Below are 24,107 nucleotides of genomic sequence, written 5' to 3'. Positions count from 1 at the left end.
CACACACACACACACACACACTCTCTCTCTCTCTCTCTCTCTCTCTCTCTCTCTCTCTTATTCATCTACCACATAGTTACATATGCATGAATTTCTGCAAAGCTTCTGACTTGCTAGTTATTTGCTAGCTCAAGTTTTCTATGTGTAGCCTATAGGTCAGCTGGGTTTTCCCTGCCCTGACAGTTCTTAAAAAAGTACTTGACTCACAGGAAACTCCCCATGCCTTAGAGACAGTCCAGATTTCTATGATACATATAAAGTCTTGCAGGCTGATATGTTCTTGTGCCCTTTCTATAGTGCCTGCATTTCACATGCTCCTCCTACTTTTCTCTAGTGTCAGACAGAATGTAAAATATAGCCTCTTTACAGTTTTAAGAAAAATTAAATTGCAACAAGCATTTTGTGAATTTAGTAACTTTACTCAAGACTTGAAGATTTATACAAAGAGGTCACCTTTTTCAGGGTTTGTACTCTGATATATCTCTGACTCTCACCTCTTGTCTAGAGAGTTAAAAACTTCCTCTCACACAGAGTAGTTTTGGTTTTTTTTCCCTTGTCATCTGGGAGCAAATTTATCATCCATTCCACAAACAGACACACCTACTGCTAGAAAAAAAATTCCCCTCCCCAGAAATGGGTTTCAACATAAAAGCAATTTTCTACCAGATGCAGCATTTATCAAATATTTTCAACTTTTTATTTCTGGCAACAGGTGACCCCAAATCAATAAATCCTCATCCTGTGGTTTGCTTATACTAGTGATTGCAGATCGTGTGAACTTGCAGCTCTAACATTAGACACACTGCTTTCTCTCTTGCCTTCCTTAAGTAGGTGGAAACGTAAATACTAACCTTCCCAGATCCTCATGCAGTTAGGGGTGACCATATGACCCAGTGTTCACTATGAGGTAAAAAAATCAGTACGTGGGTAGAGCTTCATCCTGGAAAGCTTGTTAGGCAGTTGAAATGGCACATCAGCCATCAGCTCTTTCCTTCTTTACACGTCTTCTTGCTTGAAAAGCAAAAGCAATATCTGGAAGACTGCATCAACACTGATTCTACAAAGATGAAAGTCCACACACAAAAAATGGCAAGCCAGGATGGCAGGAGGATATTGAGTCCTAGATGTCGTTGCTGAGCTGCCATACAATCCCAGAACTATCTCGCCCTGACTTTTTTTTTTTTTTACATCTTTATTAGAGTATAATTGCTTTACAATGGTGTGTTAGTTCCTGCTGTATAACAAAGTGAATCAGCTATACATATACATATATCCCCATATCCCCTCCCTCTTGCGTCTCCCTCCCACCCTCCCTATCCCACCCCTCTAGGTGGTCACAAAGCACTGAGCTGATCTCCCTGTGCTATGCGGCTGCTTCCCACTAGCTATCGGTTTTACATTTGGTAGTGTATATATGTCCATGCCACTCTCTCACTTTGTCCCAGCTTACCCTTCCCCCTCCCTGTGTCCTCAAGTCCATTCTCTACGTCTGCGTCTTTATTCCTGTCCTGCCCCTAGGTTTGTCAGAACCATTTTTTTTTTTAGATTCCATTTATATGCGTTAGCATATGGTATTTTTCTCTTTCTGACTTACTTCACTCTGTATGACAGACTCTAGGTCCATCCACCTGACTACAATAACTCAATTTCGTTTCTTTTTATGGCTGAGTAATATTCCATTGTATATATGTGCCACATCTTCTTTATCCATTCATCTGTCGATGGACACTTAGGTTGTTTCCATGTCCTGGCTATTGTAAATAGCGCTGCAGTGAACATTGTGGTACATGACTCTTTTTGAATTATGGTTTTCTCAGGGTTTATGCCCAGTAGTGGGATTGCTGTCGCCCTGACTTCTTAATGAAGGAGAAGCACAAGTACTTCCAGCACAAATCCATGTTAGTCTTAACAGATGCAGTAGGTTTCCATAAAATATGTGATAATCATGATGTCAGGTGCAATATTTATAAAGAAGCTCCTAGTTTCTTTTACTTCATAGTTACACTGAATATTCCATCTGCACATCTTATTTCATTTAATTGATTTTCTCCTCATAGTTCTAAAGTAGCAATCTTATTACACTAATTTGCTTGGTTATCTGATTATTGCTGATTGTTAGCATATGCAAGTATTAATAAATGCACTAATAATGTAAGGTCACATGTGATAATTACATAATGATTAATTTCATGTCATTTCAAATGCAACAAACTGCAATGACCTACAGAACCTCATAACACTGTCTGCATTGGTTAACATACTGTGTTAGTTATTTCTCGAAGTAGGCTTGTAATAAAAGCAACAATAACTCAAAGCCTAGTTTGTTATAAGATTCTGATAACATTTGTATGTCTACCTTCTCAAAATCATAGTAATTTGAATTATAACAAGGAGAGGGTCATTATCATATTGGGAAGTCAGGCCTCCCTTTCACCTCTAGTTTAAAAATAAGTCATCATCAAAACACGTAAATGTAACACCACATTCACACCACAACCTATGATGATTTAGGTCAGATGTACAGTGTGTCAACATTAGGAATTTTATCTCCTTTTGGTGTGTTATGTTATACTGGTTAATTTCTTAAATTGACATTAGAAAAACATATCAGAAAAGGAAGTCAACACAAAGCTCATTTTTTTGAAATGTATTTACCAGGAAAAAAAAAGCCATGTCAGAACCTAGTATGTCTTTGGAAATAATCACACAATACAAACTGAAATTGAGGAGGGGAAATACATCACCATGTCACTAAGGTGCTCTGTTTTACAGTGTAACCAGCACAATCCTTACTACAGGATAAAGCTTTAACCTTCTAATGATTTAATAGTTTAAGAACTTTTGCTTGTTTTCTTCTGAGGTACTTTTTCATTGTTACTATGTGAACCGAATCCTTAGGATTCTTCCTTCTTATACTAAAATTCCCCTAAGTATGGATATATATGTAGTGAGATATAGATAGAAGTTTGCATGACAGACATTAAATTAGTTTTACTTTCCCAAGCTCATTTTTTCCTGTTAAAAGCAGATAATACACAGAAAAGTATATTCCTGCAGGTGTATTCCAGGACTCTAAAAAGAATTAATGTTACTCTCAGATGGTATGTCGTATGCATAAAATGCCCATGGTATATTAAGCCTAGAGAAAAGACTGGTTTAGTGGATAATATTTTGATTTATTCTCTTGTGTATTTTTTTCCCAGTAATACCTTTAGCTATGTGTCCCTTTTTTGAATTTAAACTAGATTTTGAGGTAATACTCCGTCATCCAAAACTATAACAAAAATAGTGTTAATTTCTTGGTCATAAGGTCCAAAACAGTCTTGAAAACATACTCACCTTCTAGACTTTTGTTCAGTAATAGGTGACCATTTTATCTCCAGGATCAGTACTTGAAAAATATAATAACTGTTTGGTATTCCTAAAGTTTGGCTTAGAATATCAAAAGCAAATCTTCAACAAATTATAGCATAAAGTTTACACTATAAACCACAGATTCCCAAAACTTTAGCAAGAGTACAGTTATATTCCAAGAATGGGTCATAAATGTGCCAGGAAATATTACTGGCTGTAGAAGTTTTAGAGTGATAAGTTAATAGTTATACAACAAATTTAATTTTCAACCATTCAAAAATTTCCAGCATTGAAATAATAATAGAAGTCTATTTATGGGACAATTAAATTTCCAACCATCAAAAATGTAACTGGTATCTTATGTGATCTCCAACTATAAATAACTATAAAATCAGGCAAAATATATGAGGATTTTTTAATGTACTGAACTATAGGCAAAGCAGTACTGTCAGTTTTAAGAGAAGGGACACAGCAGTACTCTAAGTACAGATACTTCCTTTACTTGTATCAGGGGAATGGAGCCCAAGTGACGTAGTGGCATTGCTGAGCTATAGAAGCAGAGATCAGAAATCTATAGTGCTGAAGTGGATGGAATTTTCAGGGCAGGTTCCTGGAAAGGAAGAAGTTGAACAAAGGAGCCAGAGAATTTTCTGTGAGGGTTCACCCTGAGTTTTTGGCTGAAGGCTATGCTATGCATGCTGACAGAAAGACCCTACTTGCCTCGGCAGAAAGTAGATAGTGCTGGACTAAGACTGAATGGAGAAAACAGTGGTCACACAAGGATCGAAAATACTGCAGTTATGGCCCATTTAGAGACAAGACACATTGCTGAGGATTTCAGATATTCAACTGAGAGCTCAGAAAGGACATTCTTTTGGAATAAAGGTAACACCCTCTAATTAAGGACAAAATCAAATAGACCTATCTTGACAAAGTCTAAAACCACACTAACAGAATCAGTAAGAATCCACAAGTAATTTAACTGCCTACCAAATAGGTAAAGTACAGAGGATTTTTTAGAGCCATGATTCTATTCTGTATAGTTCTCTAGTGGTAGATAGAAAGAATGAACCGTAATGTGTACAAATTGAAAAAAGAAAAGATCAAGTAGAGGGTGGGGGTCTAGAATGGAGTGCCCAATGGATTTGTGACAAACAACTCTGTGTTAAAAATGATATAACCTAACTATAGGAGGTGGAAGAAAAGAGGTGCTGACCTAATAACTTTGGAAATGACTAGATCATAAGACTGAAGACAAAAGAAAATGTACATAATCTTTACTCCAGCTCTACAGTTATTTTCTCATGATGGTACAGGTTAAGAATTTTGAAACCACCGTATATGTGTGTGTGTGTGTGTGTGTGTGTGTGTGTGTGTATAGAAATAATTATGGATACAGGTTTATACATCGGTTAGTATACATACATATATGTCCTAGTTATGTCCACAAGGAGGGCCTAGAACCAATGACTCAATAGCAATGAGCAGACCTAGAAGCCAGATGTTAAGTTTTAATACCATTCTTCAATAAAAGGAACCAAGGCTCCCTGAAGAAGAGCTGAGTCTGGAACTGTGGCAGATAACATACAAAATGAGCCTGGAGCATTTTGTAGTGCCAGAAAGTAAGTGCTTAAAATCCAAAATGTTGGGGTTAAGTCAAGGGACCCTGAAAGTTCCCCCAACAGCCAAAGATGGAACAGTGTGCACAACAAAATAAATATCATAGTATTGTATTATAACTTAAAACATAAAATAGATATCCATGAGTCAATATTGATATAAATTATTTAGTAAATCAGTAAATTTGGGAGTAAAGACAAATCTAAAGATAAAGACAAATAATTTATGTAGATTTTCCCCTCTCAAGGAGGTGGAATATAATTCCCACCCAATAAATGACTTTCAAAGAGTAAACTATGAAAGGTGTTTGTGTGTGTGTGTAGTTTACAGTACAGAAACCTGGCAAACACCACCTTAGATGGGTGATCAACATTAACATAACCAATGGTAAATCATGTTGATAGCTTGTACCCTTTATATGATGTGCTATGGTCTTCTTCCACAAAACCACTAAGCCTTGTTTAACCATAAGGAAATCATCAGACAAATCCCATTTGAGGGAAAGTCTAGAAAATACCTGACCAGTACTCCTCAAAAGTGTCAAGGTTATCAAAAACAAGGAGAGTCTGCAGAACTACCACAGCCCAGAGAAGCCTAAGGAGACATAATGATTAAATGCAAAGTGGTATCCTAGATAAGATCCTGTATTAAAAAAAGGATATTAGGGGAAAACTAATGAAATCTGAAAAAAAGCATAGAGAGTAGTTGATAATAATATATCAGTATTGGTTCATTAGTTCTGACAAATGTAGCATGCTAATGTAAGATGTTAATAATAAGGGAAACTGGGTGTGGGGTATACTCCTTGCACTATCATTGCAACTTTTCTATCAGTCTAAAACTATTCAAAATTAAAACTTTTCTAAAATATTAAGCAAAAATAAATATGCAGCAATAGCAGCGATTGGCCATAGTATAGACAAAATAATTCACATCATGGCTGAACTCGGTGAGAACAGAGAATAGCCCAAAAAGCAAATGCCCCTTCCTTAAGGTCACCTCCCTACCTCCATCCTGGATTTAGGTGGCCTTTGGAGATTAAAGAAAGAGGAATAGGAGAGAATCATATTAGTTCTAAAACTCTCCATTTTAAACTGGAAGAAGCTAATATACTTTGATTGGCAAGATTATTTCTAGTGCTAAAGGAAAATTACTGTTTAATTCACTTATGGGTGATACAATAATGCTCATTTTGGATTTTGTGGCAGTCATAAATTTGAAAGTATATACCTTCTACCCAGAAATCAAAGGAAAAATTGATGAAGAGTGCAAAAAGGGAAGGTTGAGTGTACTATATAGAGTCAGAACACTGGGGGTTAACCCGCTCTGCTGATTCAGTAAAGATCGCTCCTATTTGTTCGATGGAAGGACTTGGGTTTAGCAATAAATGAACTATGGTGAGACAGCATAAGTGAAATAAGTATGTTGTAATGCCTCAGAAAAGCAGGATTAAATATACCTGGTGGGCTTCCCTGGTGGCGCAGTGGTTGAGAGTCCGCCTGCCGATGCAGGGGACACGGGTTCATGCCCGGGTCCGGGAAGATCCCACATGCCGCGGAGTGGCTGGGCCCGTGAGCCATGGCCGCTGAGCCTGCGCATCCGGAGCCCGTGCTCCGCAGAGGGGGAGGCCACGGTAGTGAGAGGCCTGCGTACCGGAAAAAAAAAAAAAAAAAATATATATATATATATATATATATATACACACACACACACACCTAGTAATATAATTTGGGGTGTTGTGTAGCATCAGGAATCCAAGTCCATGGTAGGGGGAAGCAGCTTGTAATTTTAAATGGAGCAGTCAATGAAGAACTCATGGAAACACACTGGAACAAAAACTTGAATGAGATTTAAAAGTTAATAATATGGATATCTGGGGTAGGTTTTCTTGGTAGAAGGAATAGCCGATGAAAAGATGATAAGTCAAAAGTGAGTGTGGTATGTTTAAAGAACTGCAACCAGAACAGTGTGACTTAAGAGCTAGTGAGAGAAAGAAGTAAGTGATGATTTCAGAGAAATGATGGGGGTAGATACTGTAGGGTCTTGAAGGACAAAGAATTTTAACTTTATTCCTAGATAGAAAGCCACTGGAAAGATTTCTCTAGAGGAGTGACATGATTTAACATTTTAACATACTCATTTATCCTAGAAATGATTTGGGTTGGTTTAAGAAAATATATGTGGAAAACAAAGAAACAGCTAGGAGGGATTATTTTAGAGTACACCTAATATAAGCATGGATATATTTAACCATATGCATCCTGAAATGTATAATATATAATTTCCATGCAAGGAGACACATTTCCAGGAAATAAGGGGAACAATTGCTTCTATGGATATTACATTGCTTTCCCTATCTTTGACCTTGTCTAACTCTGATGATAATTCCCCGTTCATTTAATAAGTATTTGCATATCATAATTGCAAGTAACACCAGTAAAAATTAAGTTCTTTGGAGTGTGTTTAGTTACACCACCACATATGAGGATTACATTGAAGAAAGTTGGTGAAAAATATAAAGCATATATCAGGGGTTGAGATTGTGCCCACATGAAATCAGTAAAAATAAATAAAAATCCTCTAACAAAAATGCAGATGCGTATTTAGGCAAATAGGGAATATACAACCACCCATTTTGAACTAGAAGTCTAACTTTCGGTTCTAGCTCCTACCTACCTTGTCAAATCTATTCTCAATTGAATTGATGAAATCTTCAGACAAGACAACCCAAGGCAGAGCATCTCTATGGACTGTATCATGTTGAAGTCCCACAGAGAGCTCTCATTTTCTTTCTTGATGGCCAGAGGCTGAGAACTTGCACTACCACACATGTAAGACTGCCTGGTACAGCAATAAGCAGGCCATTGAAGAATGAGCTATTCCCAATAAGCAGCCATGGGTTTCTCCCTTCTCACATATTTCTGTATGTCAAGAAAATTAAAGAGAGGGAGAAAAAAATATAACCCAAAATTATATGAGCAACAAGCCATTAGCTTTGATTTTGCTTTCTTCCTAACTAGCCCAAGGTAAAATTGCCTACTATGGAGAAAACTGAAGGATCCATTGAAATTCAAATTCGAGACATAGCTATGAGAGAAAAGATCTATTAAGGGACACAATGAAACGATGAAATGTATTCTAATAATAAAAACATTTACACAGTACATTAAAATGTACAAATTTTGTTCTGTATTCTGCATTTAACATTTACCACAACACTATGAATAAGGCATAACTAAATCAAATTTAAATAAAGTTATTGCAACTCTGTGAAGAGATTTATCTCGAATTGTCCCTTACATGATAATGTTACAGCTATCATTTCCGCCCTGAAATTAAATGTATTTCCATCTCTCTGTGTTAACGTTTCCAGCTATATTTAGAGATAATAAATTTAACAAGTTTAGCTCAATATTTCAAGTTGCCACCATAATAACAAGCCCCAACCTAACGCTTTACTAGAGCATCTCCCTGAAATTCCTTCCTTGATAATTTCTCCAAAGAGAATAGCACTTTTTTTTCTTTCTTTTTTTTTAATTGAATGAAAGATTCTTTAAATCCTACACTGGCACTTTTCAAGTTGTGTTGCTCCTTGCTTGAACCTTAAGGCTGAACATTGGTAACCTGATATGGGAAGCAATGATAAGGAGATACAGAGCTAGATGAACCTTCTCTTGAAAGTTTATACATGTTAAGTCTAGGTTTCAAAAGGTGGATATGTATATTTCCTTGTGGATTGATTTTTAACCCACAGAGAAAATAACTTCTTTAAATTGTGAGTCACGACAATTAAGGCAATGATGCCTAAGATCAGGATCCCATTTTCACAAATTACTTCCATGGAAAACAATTCTCAAAGATAGCAATTTTCAAAACAGAAGTAAAACACTAAAATTGGGAGTAGGAGTTGGTTAATAAAATACTTAAAAAAAATCATAATTGGAACAAATCTTTGTGCAAGGAGGAGAAGCAAGAGCCTACAGAGTTGTTAACATTCTCAATAAACAGCCAAGGGACTGCATGGTTTAACATATAATTTATTTGATGAGGTATTTTATTCTTAAAAAAATTTTAGTATCTCAGTTTCTCCATTTCTTATAAAGTTGAATGGTAATCTTTTTGGACTTTAGTCTGCTTTGAAAGAAATACATGCATTTTAATACACCCTTACTCATGATATTACTAATTGGCTTTCCCCATATATATTCAACTTTTTCAGATATACGACTTTCACTGTAACTTTGAAACAAAAGTCAATTTTTCATCTCTCAAGCAATTATATGTACACTATTCAAAATGAAGAAAATAAGGCAAATTGATCGAATTGATGTACTTAAGGTCACAGAGCAATATAAAGGCAATAATCCCAAAGCACCTATACATGCTTCACACATCCTGCATGTCTGATTCCTATGTTAGAGTATAAAAGTAAGAAACGAAAGCTGAAAAATTAATTCCAGATAAAGTTAGAATTATCCATTAATTCATGCATTCATCACTTATATTTTGAGTAAGATATAACAATTACCAAGAAGAAGTGTCTGACCTACTTTTACTTAAATTCTAATGAGGGGGATAAAGGATAATACATAAACAAATGAATTGTTGCAGATAGAAACTGGGTATACAAATAAATTAAGCAAGATAAAGTGAGAGTAGAGAAAACAAAGAGGAGGCTATTTTAGGTAAGTTCATTGGAGAAAACCTCTCTAATGAGATAGGTGAGAAGAACCTGAATTTTCAGAGAGAAAGAACCCTGTAAAGATGTGGGAGAATTGTATTTCACACTAACTGAATAACTAGTTTAAATTGTCTGAGATGAGAGCTAACTTGTCAAGGAACAGCAAAAAGGACATTGTGGATGGAGCATAGTGGATAAAGGTCAAGATGGAGTTGGAAAGGGAGCCAATTGTCATATTATACGGAACACTGTGGCCTAAGAGTTGAGATTTTGCACTAAATGTCAAGGAAATATATTAGAACTTTAAATGTGTGTGTGTTGTGTGTGTGTATGTATGTGTGTATCACTCTGTCTGTTCTAGGTCAAATGAACTATAGAGAAGAAAGTGTGGAAGTAGAGATACCAGGTAGGGGACTATTGCCACAACTGAGGTGGGACATGATGGTGGCATGGTCATGAGGTAGTGGTAATTCAAGGAGTGAAAAATGGTAATGCATTTGGGTAATACATCCCCAAAATGGGATGCATTTTGATGTCAAGTGCACAGGATGCTAAAAGATGGATACAGACATAATTAACAGAGAGAACTCAAGATTGAGTCCTAGACTTTTGGATTGGCTATCTGGTTGAACAGTGTTATGAGCTGGAACAGGAAAAACAGAGAGAAGCATTTTTATGACAAGGATGGAGGGAAAATCAAAATTTGTGTTTAAGACATGTAAAGATGTTTGAGATACCCAATAGATAACCAAATGAGGATATCATCCAGGCAGGTAGACGTGCTACTCTGGAACTCAGTAAAGTGATCGGAACTCAGGATCTAATTTAGGAATTGTTTGAACAAAAGAGAAATCAGATTCTTACTCTAAGTCTTTAAAACACACATATGAGAGTAGAATATATGCTTAAATATATAAATTGAGATTATTAGAGAGGAAAAATACAAACCCTGTTTGGAACTTTCTTGAGTTTAAAAAAAAAAAGGTTTGGTTAAATTCCAGAGCGGTGTGTCAGAGTAAATGTGTACGTGTTCATGTGTTTACTGAGTCCGGGGGAGCTGTTTTACCAAAGTATCTCTGGACATATTCTATTCCTTCTGATGGTGATTGATGCAATTCCATTTATAATATATATTATTTTATTATTGTTATTATTTTGTTATTGTGATTCCTTATATTTATTCCAAGTAGTGTTACATTTTACCACAAGTTTTAAAAGGTATTTTACATTTTTCTTTTATAGGCATAAGTTCACTTTTCACTGAGGATCAATAAAAATAATCTAACTCATTTGATGCACATCATATTTTTTAATGAAGTAACGTAAATATAAATCCAACAAACTTCTTTGTATAGGAAAAGCTAGAAGCTTTTCTTCCAAACACTCGCTTTTCTTTCAGTAGACTGAAAAGTTGTTAGAAAGATTGTTGAAGATTAAGGGAAGGAAATTTAATTAAGACCAGATTTTTTGACCTGTGGAGTCGATTGGGAATTTCATTCAATCCCAACAAAAGATATTCCTCTCAGTAGGACAGAATCAAACTCCATGGGGAAAAAAAAAAAGGTTGTTCCAGCGTCCATATTAAGAAAGCATTGTACACAGATGTTTTCAGCCATTTGAACAAAGCATTTGTCAAAATTTTTCTTAAAAAATTCCCAATTTAACTTTAATGTCATTTGAGGATAGTTTTGTGTACATTCCAATAAATTAAGATATGTGCCATGGGCTTCCCTGGTGGCGCGGTGGTTGCGAGTCCGCCTGCCGATGCAGGGGACATGGGTTCGTGCCCCGGTCCGGGAAGATCCCACATACCGCGGAGTGGCTGGGCCCGTGAGCCATGGCCGCTGAGCCTGCGCGTCCGGAGCCTGTGCTCCGCAAGGGGAGAGGCCGCGGCAGTGAGAGGCCCGCGTACCGCAAAAAAAAAAAAAAAAAAAAAAAAAAAGATATGTGCCATTCTATCATTTAAACCAACAATGATATATATCATTATATCATTTTAAAATATGTATTTTAAAAGTCTCATCTGAAGACTGTTGTTTACTGTGTAACTGTTACCAGACAATCAATCTTTATTTAGAAAGCTGTTTTTATTCACATCACATCTTAAAGGCTGCAGGATAAAAGGCGTAAAAATACCATTGACAGATAAAACAGAGAAAATTGCTCTGAACAAACTTTTCTAGATTAGTGTGGTGCATATAAATTATGAAAACACTAAAACTTGATCAAAAAGGAAAGTCTTTAACTTTCATTTAAATGCATGAACAGATGTGGCAGACCTAATGTCAATGGATAAATGGCCCCAAAATGTGGAATATGAGAACGAGATCTCTGAATGTTTTTAAACTCATGCCAGGCACGGCTGGATTCCTCTAACAATAAATGAGTCAAAGACCTAGAGTTCATGTAGGGTAGTTGTCTGTCAAGGTTTATAGGATTTTGGCCACCAAAGGTTTTAGCTAGTGCTGTGGAAAAAAAAATGATTATCACTTAAAAATTAACTTGCTGCTTCCTAGTTACCTACGCAAATGAAGACAAGTCAAGCCTCACTTTAAAAATGGGTACGATGTGAATCCATTTTGAATTATGCCTCCAATTTTATTCTTATAAATTTTATTCTTATAGCTAAAGCACTATGAAAATTTGTAACTCTACTACTTCAATAATTCCTTTAGTTTAACCCGATTGTGTGTGTGTGTGTGTGTGTGTGTGTGTGTGTAAACATGTTGTATCTTCTGGTAAAATCTTAAGGCTTGGTAAATCTGATCAGATGTTTTAAGTATACAAGAAGCTTGAATTATGTGGAAACAGTTATCGAGGTGGCATATGTTCCCACAAATATACTAGGATTATTAGGACAGTCTCTAGACAAAGATTGAAAGATTGTATTTTAAAATACAATTTAAAGCCTTAAAATTTTTAAGAGTAGACAACAGTTATATTTTGTCGGACAAATATTGTGTCTTTAAAGTCATTGATTATATAATCTTGAATGTGGATAACAACTGAAAATCATACACAGCTTTATATTTTACAAAGCACTTTGATTTAAATATCTCATTTCATTTGTTCTGTCATTTTGTGAGGTTTTTCTTATTGCAACCCAAACAAATCCTATCAATTTGATGCCTTATGTATTTACCACAATTTTTCCTTTCCTCCATCTTCAGTGCTATTGTATTAGTTCATGAATCTATGATTTCTCACCAGACTAAAACAGTCTTCGTGTTACCCTTCCTGCCCATGGTTTTATAACATTTCATTTCACATTCCATTCCTCCACAATGATTCTAGATAACCTTTCCAATATAAAAATCTCTAAAAACCCTTCAATGACCACAAAATTTTTTCCAGCCTCTCCTCCATCCCATCCTCAGATTGTAGACACGTTTTCTTCCACTCTAGCTATAATGAGTAACACAACAGATAACGAATACAATGTTATTTCATACCTCTATTCTATCATGCTCCTCTCTCCACCTAAAATATCCCTCACTCCACCTGTAACTACTGACAAGCAATATGTATTCCTCTTCTAAGTCCTAAACAAAGGGTCACATTCCCACAAAATTTTCCCTTCTCTGCACACAGAACTGACAGCTTCATTTTGAGTATGCCTACTGAATTCTATGCACATTTTTATGAGTTCTCATAACCCTTAATTATATGAGTTTATGTTTATCACTCGATCTCCACTAAGTAGCTCCTTGAAAGAAGAATTGGACCCCTTTATCACTGTACCTTAACTTCCAAACACAAAGAAAAAAAAAACCTCAATATTTACTGAATATAGGAATAAGTGATTGAAAACCAGAGTCATTTGAGTTCAAAGATCAGTATTTCTCCTACATCACTATAAAAATACGTTGTGTTTACTGAATACTTAATGCCCAACATTCTTTTAAGTAATTTACATTTTATTTTGCTTTCACAATTCCTTATAAGGAAAGCACTATTTCAATGTCCATTTTACAGATAAACTAACTAAATCTGAGCTGTTACTAGAATCGCCTAGGGTCATACAAATAGTAAGTGGCCCAGGTTAAAACTTCAGCGTCCCTGGATTTAACTGCCATTTATGCCTTTATAACAAAAATGAATATAGAAAAACTTACTGCTGAAAGAGACTAGAGAGTAGATGTAATGAGTTTACTGTATTGAGACCTTAATGCAAGCAGTTATTGGCATCAAATCAGAAACCAATAAGATCTCTCCCACCTTTCTCCCATTTCTTTTCTTCTTCCATGTTGTTGTTCCTTTAAAAAACCAACATTATACAGTGAGATCTGTATAGAATTATAATGTATTCTGTGTAGGGAAGAGTGGTAAAAAATGAGTAAATCTTTGTCAGCTTGCAAACTGCCTACTTTAAGCCTGAAACTATTAACTTGACCTGTCTCCCCTGCATCAGCAAGTGTCAATATGTACAGTACCAAAGATTGGCTTGATTATTTCAGGTGTAAGAAGAGAAGTTTAAGTTTCTTCTTCTCTTAGCTCATCTTGATTTAAGGGTATATATATATATATATATATATATATATACTTGTATTCTATGCCGTACTTTGTTTATATATGTAGGATTTATGGGAGCAAGTATCTGGGGGCTAAGAAAAAAAGCTGCCTTGTTATTTCATTAAAATTCCTGAGGAAAACTTATCAAACCAGAGGTAAACACATGAAAATATATCTAGAGAAACATCTGCTTGAATTAAAAATAAAGTGAAAAGGCAGGCCCACAAAGGAAAACTACAAAACAAAGTAACTCCAGGAACCTGACATCTGATCTAAAGAAGATTGGTGGGCTTCCCTGGTGGCACAGTGGTTGAGAGTCCGCCTGCCAATGCAGGCGACATGGGTTCGTACCCCGGTCCGAAAAGAACCCACATGCCGTGGAGCGGCTGGGCCCGTGAGCCATGGTCGCTGAGCCTGCGCGTCCAGAGCCTGTGCTCCGCAACGGGAGAGGCCACAACAGTGAGAAGCCCGCGTAAAATAAAAGTTGGTAAGAGCATCTATTTTTGACCAGAAGAGAATTTCACTGCACAGACTTATTTCAAGGGCACATGCCACTTGTATGTTTTAAAAGAAAGCTTTTTTATAAAAGCCAATAAATTTATTTACATTGGAATCCTTGAGATTGTGCGTGGGATGCAGACAGGCTCTCTCTCAGAGAAAAACGCTTAACATAAATACAGAAATATTACATTAATTTTTAACAACTATGACTTAAAACCGCTAAATCTAACTTGCCTAAGTTCATTCCTTTTTATTTGTTTCTTCTTTCTTTCTTGTCATTAATATTTAGCCCTCAGTATATCAAGAAAATTATCACCATCATTTTTTATCTGGACCCAATGAACTCCTAAAAATAATTTTGTCATTTAATAAATAATTCACAGAGGTAAGAATAAAAAGATAGTCGAAAACAGCTATATTCAAAATTTTTAAATAAATTTAAACATTACAAACTTCTTTGTAATATGTAAATTTTGGCACACGAACATCATAAAAGATGAATAAAGATGAAAACACCTACTTTCAGCAAAATAGGATAGTCTAGGTCCTTACTGTAAAACATTGCCTGATGAAGTATTTCCTATTTAACAAGAACTGGATTAAATCACCTACTCCCTTTGTTCTTGGAAATATATTGTTCACGTATATATTCTAGAAAAATTCATCTAGATATTGTCATCTGAAGACTCATTGTCTAATTGTCTAAGACTCCACTTACACGATCCATTTCACATCCATAATCCATTTCACCATTATCATTAGAGTACTGTTATCTGTCTCTTTGAATTTATCTTCCAATTGATCTAATAATTGTGAAGCATCCTCCTCTGTCAGTTTTCTTCCCTATGCTATTAAGGGTAGAAAATGAAGATTTCTGAATTCTCAATTGTGTTCAATAAAAGCTAAAAGCAGATTATAGAGGTGGTATCTCCAGCTTCCTCTTATATCCTCCAGAAAGATAATGCAGTAGTCGGGCAACAAAATAATAAAAGTGAAGGATAATAATAATTCTCTCTCTATTATTTTGTCCTTCTAACAGAACCATAGCAGTAAACTTTTTCTTAAAGGACTATATAGTAAATATTTTAGGCTTACAAGCCATATGGTCTCAGTTGCAACTACTCAACTCTGCCTTTGAAGCAAAAGTAGGCACATACAATACATAAATAATGATGATGTTCATATGGAGTGAGAAGTAGTAAGATAACAGTAGACAGTGATGTTCATACAGACTGAGAACTGGGTAAAGTTAGGGTAAGATAACATAAGAATGATGTTTTAGCAAATATAAAAAAGTGAGGCTAGAAGACAACTAATGATCTCTGACAATAGGGACAAATCAAGTTTCTGGAATTCCTCTGAGAATTGAAAAGCAAAGAGCGGTTTCAGGTAAACGAAGGAAAAAGAGGTAATATGAAATGAGTTTAAGTCCAACAAGAGAAACCAGAGTTACTTTAATAAAAAAGAATCTATAATTAAACTGTGAGAGATTCTGAGATACCCTCATGTTAGTACCTAAATTTGCTCTTAATTCTACATTTACCAGGATTTTTGAGAAGAAAATTAATCTCTCACATGGTGGCCATTGCCAGATGCCTGTCTGTGGACTATAAGAAGTAAAAGCATCCCACCCACCAGTCTAACAGCTTGACTTAAGAAAATATGAGACAGTTCTCGATGGGAAAAGATAAAAACAAACCTAATGGACATTAGTCAAATTAGAAAAAAGTATGGTCAATTAATTACAGGAAAACTTCTCTATAACTTGAAAGCAAAGAACTACGGAAAAAGAAGGAAAAAACATAGAAAGAAACAATGTTGCACTGAACAACTTAAAACCAATTTGTTGAAAAACTTCTAAAAATAACACTACTTTCAGACAGTAAAAACTTTTCTGTGAACATCTGATTCTTAAAACTCTCTCAAAATACATTTCTAAATTAAGTTTATGATCTTTTTGTGGAATACATGGTTTCTTAATCTGAAACATTCTCCTTTTAAAGTTCTAGCATAAAAAAAATTAAAGAGCACATTGTGTAGAGCATCACTTTATGAGTTTTAGCACCTTGTGGATAAGCAAAGAATGATTAAAAAATATTTTATGCTTTTGGCCGCTGGTGCATGCTACATTAGCAGTAAGATTTTTTTTTTTTTTTTTTTTTTTTTGCGGTACACGGGCCTCTCACTGTTGTGGCCTCTCCCATTGCGGAGCACAGGCTCCGGATGCGCAGGCTCAGCGGCCATGGCTCACGGTCCCAGCCGCTCCGCGGCACGTTGGATCTTCCCGTCCCGGATCAGGGCACGAACCCATGTCCCCTGCATCGGCAGGCGGACTCTCAACCACTGCGCCACCAGGGAAGCCCAGCAGTAAGATTTTGATGTATTACATATTAACACTGACTCTAAAGTGTTTTTACCAAATACATTATAGGAAGTAGTCACTACTGACTTTTTTGAAATTAAAAAAGTATGTACTGGAGACACCATTGTGTAACAGAAAGAAAACTCGGAGTTAGAAACCTTAACATCTAGTTCTAATTCTTCCACCAACTAGTTGGACAATTCATTTAACATCTCTGGCCTTAATTTTTTTAATCAGACTTGAATATATTATTACAGTTTCCTCCTTTTACTATTAGACTGTTTAAGTGAAGAAAGCCATGATTTTATTTTCAATGATTCCTAAGTTTAGATGTTACTTTCCATTGGTTTACTCTGATGTGTACTAGCAACCAAAAGGCATGTTTTACTAATCAGGGCAGGCCCAAGCAACAGTTTACATCATGATAGAAACTCTTCGTCAGCCTTGAGGGTTATATTTCTGAAAAGTATTGTGCTTGGCAAAACTAGAGTTAGCAAGATCAAGATCTCCTAAAGTATATGCATGCGTTAGCAGGGAAGGAATCAATATTACTGTCATTAAATATATCTAAAAATGGATGTAATAGAAGTTCCAGAAGGCATCTATGTCAAAAAAAACCCTGACATGTCAGCACTGCAAACTTACCCTGGTAGATAAACTTTCTTCATCATCAACTTTATTTTCAAGCAACATTGCTGCAGCATCCTGATCTGCTAAGATATATTTTTACCATAATCAAGGCTTTAATTAGGGAAATTGCATGTCTTTAAAAATATTTTTTATTCTACTTATATTCTATTGAAATGGAATGTATTTGAACTTGTGTACAATATCCTTTTATTCTCAAAATTCTCTGCTATATAACTCTTCCAGATTAAAGGAAACTGAATAGACACAGTAAGTAAAGGCAATATGTAATCTTGGATTAGATCCAGGGGAAAAAATACTGTAAAGGACATTATTAGGACAATTGGAAATATTTGTATATGAAGTTTATTTTAGACTTAAGATATTAGGTAATTCCTAAACAAGTCAAAATCCTAAATTCGCTCATTGTATTGTGGTGATACAAAAGAATGCCTGTTCTTAAGGCACACACACATTGAATATTTAGGGATAATAGGGAATGATATCTGCAATTTACTGACCAAATAGATTAGGAAAAATAATAGTTCAGAGTAGTTTGTGAAAAGGAAACCTCAGCGAGGAGGGGGCAGCGGTGGGGTGGGGGAGGGGAGATAGAAAGAGAGAGGGAGGGAGAAAGATGGAGAAAGTAAAAGGAGCAAAATGTTAAGTAAACTTGGGTGAAGAGTAGGTATATAGAAGTTATTATTTGTAATAGTCTTGCAACTCTTTTGTAAGCTTGAAATTCTCCTAAGTAAGTTCGGTTTTTTTTTTAAGTCTCTGTTAATTGTTGCCATATCACATCAGCATTGCCTAATCAGAAATTATTTTCAAGGACTTCCCTGGTGGCCAGTGGTTAAGAATCCGCCTGACAATGCAGGGGACATGGTTTTGTGCCCTGGTCCGGAAGATCCCACATGCTGCACAGTCTAAATAAATATTTTTTTTTTAAAAGAAGATTTTCAGTGTTTAAGTTTAAATTTTTCTGGGCCCATCCTTATATTCATATATAAGGTAAACAGATATCCTTCTCTGCACTACCAGGCCGACTCTCTCACATAGGGAGAGGCCAGCAATAATTATTATATTTTTATTTAAGAAATAGCTTATAATCTTCAAAGGCAGTGTCATAAACACTTGAAAAATATTTTTAACAACACTTTCCTGTACATGCAAATATGTGGAAATAATTCCAGAGAGCCTTTCCATAGATCAAAATGACGCTGATCAATTATCTATCAAAAGATCAATTTTTTAAAAAAGACTGTGTTATGCTAAGTCCTAAAATGTTATTTTAGATTAGCATACTACCCTACTTACTAACTGTAGTTAGCTCAGGAGTACAGGGTTTTCTTCTTTAGTAGAGCGTAAGCCAGAGTTGTCATAAATGCCAAAGTTCACTGTCACCTTGATTTCACAATTGAGTAGGGCAGATTAAAATCATAAATTTATTTTTAACATTGCAATTTTAGCATGGCACCCTTATCTAATATCAAATTTTGGCATCTCAGAATCTCATGCAAGTCATGATAATCAGTTTTTAAATGCAAATCCTGAAGAATGTATTTCAGCAGAGGATGGATTTGAAACTTCAAGCTGATCATGCCTAGAAAAACATGTGAGTGTTTACTGTTGAGCTATGACACACATATATTTCTTTTAGCAAATTACAGACAAAAAGGCATAATACTATATAGCTTATTTCTGACATAAAGCATGGTCCTGTGAATAAAAGAAGACAATATAGTCAAATGTTCTCTCTCTCTCTGATTTACTATTCACTTACCTTAAAAACCTAGGTAACTAAAGAAAAGGAAGTAAAGTTTTAACTATTTTATAGATGAAAATGGATTTCATAGGAGTCAAAATCACTAGATAAATTCAAATTTTCAACTAAAAGTGACCACATACAGGTACAGGCAACATCTTCAGATGTTAGGCAAGATAATTACAACACGCACCTGGTATTCAGTAGATGAATAATGCCCTTAACCCAAACATGTGGAGATGCTTCAAGATGCCCTAGGTAGTACAGCAGATTAGTTTGGGGTAAGAAAACCCTCAGGATCCAACATTTGAACTTTGTTGGCCAGTACGTAAGAAGTGACTTGACCCTTCATTTGGTGAAATCTATTTCCTCAGATTTCTTTTTTTTTTTTTTAACATCTTTATTGGGGTATAATTGCTTTACAATGGTGTGTTAGTTTCTGCTTTATAACAAAGTGAATCAGTCATACATAAACATATGTTCCCATATGTCTTCCCTCTTGCGTCTCCCTCCCTCCCACCCTCCCTATCCCACCCCTCCAGGTTGTCACAAAGCACTGAGCCAATATCCCTGTGCCATGCGGCTGCTTCCCACTAGCTATCTACCTTACTACGTTTGTTAGTGTGTATATGCCCATGACTCTCTCTCGCCCTGTCACAGCTCACCCTTCCCCCTCCCCATAACCTCAAGTCCGTTCTCTAGGAGGTCTGCATCTTTATTCCTGCTTTACCCCTAGGTTCTTCATGACATTTTTTTTCTTAAATTCCATATATATGTGTTAGCATACGGTATTTGTCTTTTTCTTTCTGACTTACTTCACTCTGTATGACAGACTCTAGGTCTATCCACCTCATTACAAATAGCTCAATTTCGTTTCTTTTTATGGCTGAGTAATATTCCATTGTATATATGTGCCACATCTTCTTTATCCATTCATCCGATGATGGGCACTTAGGTTGTTTCCCTCTCCGGGCTATTGTAAATAGAGCTGCAATGAACATTTTGGTACATGACTCTTTTTGAATTTTGGTTTTCTCAGGGTATATGCCCAGTAGTGGGATTGCTGGGTCATATGGTAGTTCTATTTGTAGTTTTTTAAGGAACCTCCATACTGTTCTCCATAGTGGCTGAACCAATTCACATTCCCACCAGCAGTGCAAGAGTGTTCCCTTTTCTCCACACCCTCTCCAGCATTTATTGTTTCTAGATTTTTTGATGATGGCCATTCTGACTGGTGTGAGGTGATACCTCATTGTAGTTTTGATTTGCATTTCTCTAATGATTAATGATGTTGAGCATTCTTTCATGTGTTTGTTGGCAGTCTGTATATCTTCTTTGGAGAAATGTCTATTTAGGTCTTCTGCCTATTTTTGGATTGGGTTGTTTGTTTTTTTGATATTGAGCTGCATGAGTTGCTTGTATGTTTTGGAGATTAATCCTTTGTCACTTGCTTCATTTGCAAATATTTTCTCCCATTCTGAGGGTTGTCTTTTGGTCTTGTTTATGGTTTCCTTTGCTGTGCAAAAGCTTTGAAGTTTCATTAGGTCCCATTTGCTTATTTTTGTTTTTATTTGCATTACTCTAGGAGGTGGGTCAGAAAGGATCTTGCTGTGATTTTTGTCATAGAGTGTTCTGCCTATGTTTTCCTCTAAGAGTTTGATGGTGTCTGGCCTTACCTTTAGGTCTTTAATCCATTTTGAGCTTATTTTTGTGTATGGTGTTAGGGAGTGATCTAATCTCATACTTTTACATGTACCTGTCCAGTTTTCCCAGCACCACTTATTGAAGAGGCTGTCCTTTCTCCACTGTACATTACTGCCACCTTTATCAAAGATAAGGTGTCCATATGTGCATGCGTTTATCTCTGGGCTTTCTATCCTGTTCCATTGATCTATCTTTCTGTTTTTGTGCCAGTACCTCCTCAGATTTCTTGATTCACAGAAATTTGGTTTTAAAAGGGATATTCAGAAAACATGAGTCCATGTTTTCACAAATGTGAATTCGCCTTTTTGCCAAAGGTCACCTGATAAGTTAGTGGCAGAAAAAGGACAGCAACTCAGGTCTTTGGGCTCCCAGGTCTATTCCTGAATGCACTCTGCTGTCTCACTGTTTTATTTTATGTGAATACAAAAAAAATACATGGAATTTCAGTCTTTAATAAAAACCTTTAAATAATTTAAAAGGTGCTCCTCTTTGCAAAAGCTGATTCTCCCACTGCATATATTACAGTTATTGAATGGGAAGAGAATAATCAAAGACAATTAAATTTCACAATACGATTTTACTTCCCTTAATTTGTACACTAAATGTTTTAAGCATATATGATGTACATATTCTTTGAAGATCACTCTTTTATGAAGAATCAACCCCTGTTACTTGCTTTGTATTGAGAAAAATGATTTAGATAATGGAGAGTTTCTATTTTAAAAAATATTTGCATACCAAAGGCTTAAATACCTTCAACCCTATTAATTGCAGTGGAACAAAGTTCTTTCTAACTTCATTTTGTGACATGTCATTGATTTAACATAAAGAGTTTCAGTACGTTTTAACAAGAAGTAAGGCCATCTTAAGTGATACAAGTAGAAGAGAGGTGACAAGGTGACAATGAGCATAAGTACACATTTTCAGTGTCATGAGAGTGTTCTTTTTCTAAGAGTAAATATAATAAAATACTGACAGGAAATCTAAACCTAGGCATAGTCCTGATTATCTGAATTTCAATTAATATTATGGTCTCTTGTATATATTTTGAAGTAAGCTTTATTGACTACCACTCTGCATTAAATAAATTGCAGATTTGAGTTCTAACTCTCATAATATAAGGAGGATTTAAAGGGTAGAAAAACAATCACTTACTCTTCTTCTATCAAAATTAAGCATGCAAAGTCTCTCATGATAATTTGGTGAGAACAAATTTTATCGGAGTCAATCACTATGAAGAAAAGTTGCCCACTATCAAGCCCTTTTAATTCCTTGCTACTCAAAGTACGGTCCACGAACCAGCAGCATCAAATATGTTAGAAATGCGAAAACCCAGGTCCTACTCCAGAGCTAATGAATCATAATCTGCATTTTAAAAGGATCTCTGAGTGGTTTATATACACATTAATATTTGAGAATCATTGCTTTAAATTAAATTTGGAGAAGGCATGGGAGAGGAGTGAGTGGAAATGATTGTATTTACATCTGTATCTTCTTACCTAACTAGACATGTAATAGATAGGTAAACAATATTATATACTATTTGTCAAACACTTTGTGAAGACTTTTAAATTCATTGTCAAGTTTAAATCTCACAGCAAACTTTTATGATGGGAATTGTCATTGACATTTTACAATGAGAAAACTGTGATTTACAGAAGTACATAAGGCAAGTTCACATAGAGAGTACCTGGTAGGAGGGAGGCAGTCTGACTCAAGAACTTATGCACTTGATCATTATATTTTGTGGCTTAGCACATGGCTATATGCAGATTTCAACTTATATCAAAACATGATACCAATTTTTGAATGGAGAATGTATAAATTACACAAAGGCTGCAATGGAAAAAAAGTTATGTCCCAGATAAAAATATTCTTGTCATGCATGGGTCTTAAATAGCTTAGGCTTTCAAATTCCTCCATATCTGCCAGTTTCTGTTTTTTAGGATGATAAAATACACAATCAGAAAATTTGTATGGGTACAAGTACCAGCTAAGTACTCCTAAACCAATAAGTTAAACTGGTACTTAACCTTCTACTCATAAAAATATAGAGTAAGATATTAAGAATGAACTCTAAAACTAATAGTGTTCGGATGATCATATACATTAGAAAGTTTTTATTTGTATCTGGAAAGATATATGTCTATATTTTCCTTTACTCTGGAAAGGAAACTATAGAATCAGACAGATACAAATATGTATTGTTTTTTAAATTTTGTTTCTTTGGCTAGAGCTATATTTTAATAAAGTATAAAGGTACAAGAGGCTGCTCTATTTCACAGTGGTGGGGCTGGAAACTAACAAGATACAGGAAAATTTTCTTATATTCAAGTCCATAACTGATATGATTAAAATAGCTGACAGTTACTGAATGCTTACTTACATGTAAGAAGCTGTCACAAGAAGATTTTTTTTTAAATATCATTTAATTTTAACTATTAAATGGGAACTAGCTTTATCCAGATGAGGAAACAGAACTGTTAAATGTTGGATCTAGGATTTAAACCCAGGTAGACTGGCTCTAGATCCCACAATTCATGCAGCACAATTTTAGGAAAAGATTCCTTTACCTCCCAGTGTATTTAACATATTTCAGGTTTCCTCCCTCTTCAATAGAAAATATACATATAATTTTCTCTTTGAATTATTTTAGAGATGTACATTATACGATGATCTAGTTATAATCACACTGACTTAATGGTCTTATAAATGAAATAAATGCCTTAGGTTCATGTGATCAATATATATGAATTATGTCTTTAGTGCCTAGTTTTTCTTTCAAAAGAAGACTGAAAGATAAACTCTAGTGTAATTTGTTTCCTTGCACCATCTAGTGGATTTAAATGACAACTGCGGCAGTAGTATAAATGATTGTAAGTCAATTATATGTCAAATTTTCAAACGTATCCGGAGAACTAGTCCTAAAACTGTACTTCAGATCATTACCACAAATGTGCACAGTTGTCATTTGCCTTTTT

The 24,107-nt window shown here is 35.4% G+C and overlaps 1 long non-coding RNA gene across 1 annotated transcript in view; it reads left to right on the top strand.

Moving 5' to 3' along the window:
• The window catches only part of LOC132529039 (uncharacterized), a 140,828-nt gene that overhangs the window by 10,594 nt on the left and 106,127 nt on the right, over nt 1–24,107 (top strand). The window lies entirely within an intron of this gene.

The sequence above is a fragment of the Lagenorhynchus albirostris genome, chromosome 11, assembly GCF_949774975.1.
Source record: "Lagenorhynchus albirostris chromosome 11, mLagAlb1.1, whole genome shotgun sequence".
Taxonomy (NCBI): Eukaryota; Metazoa; Chordata; class Mammalia; order Artiodactyla; family Delphinidae; genus Lagenorhynchus; species Lagenorhynchus albirostris.
Note: the sequence above shows the minus strand (reverse complement) of the source record. Positions and strands in the feature narration are given on the sequence as shown.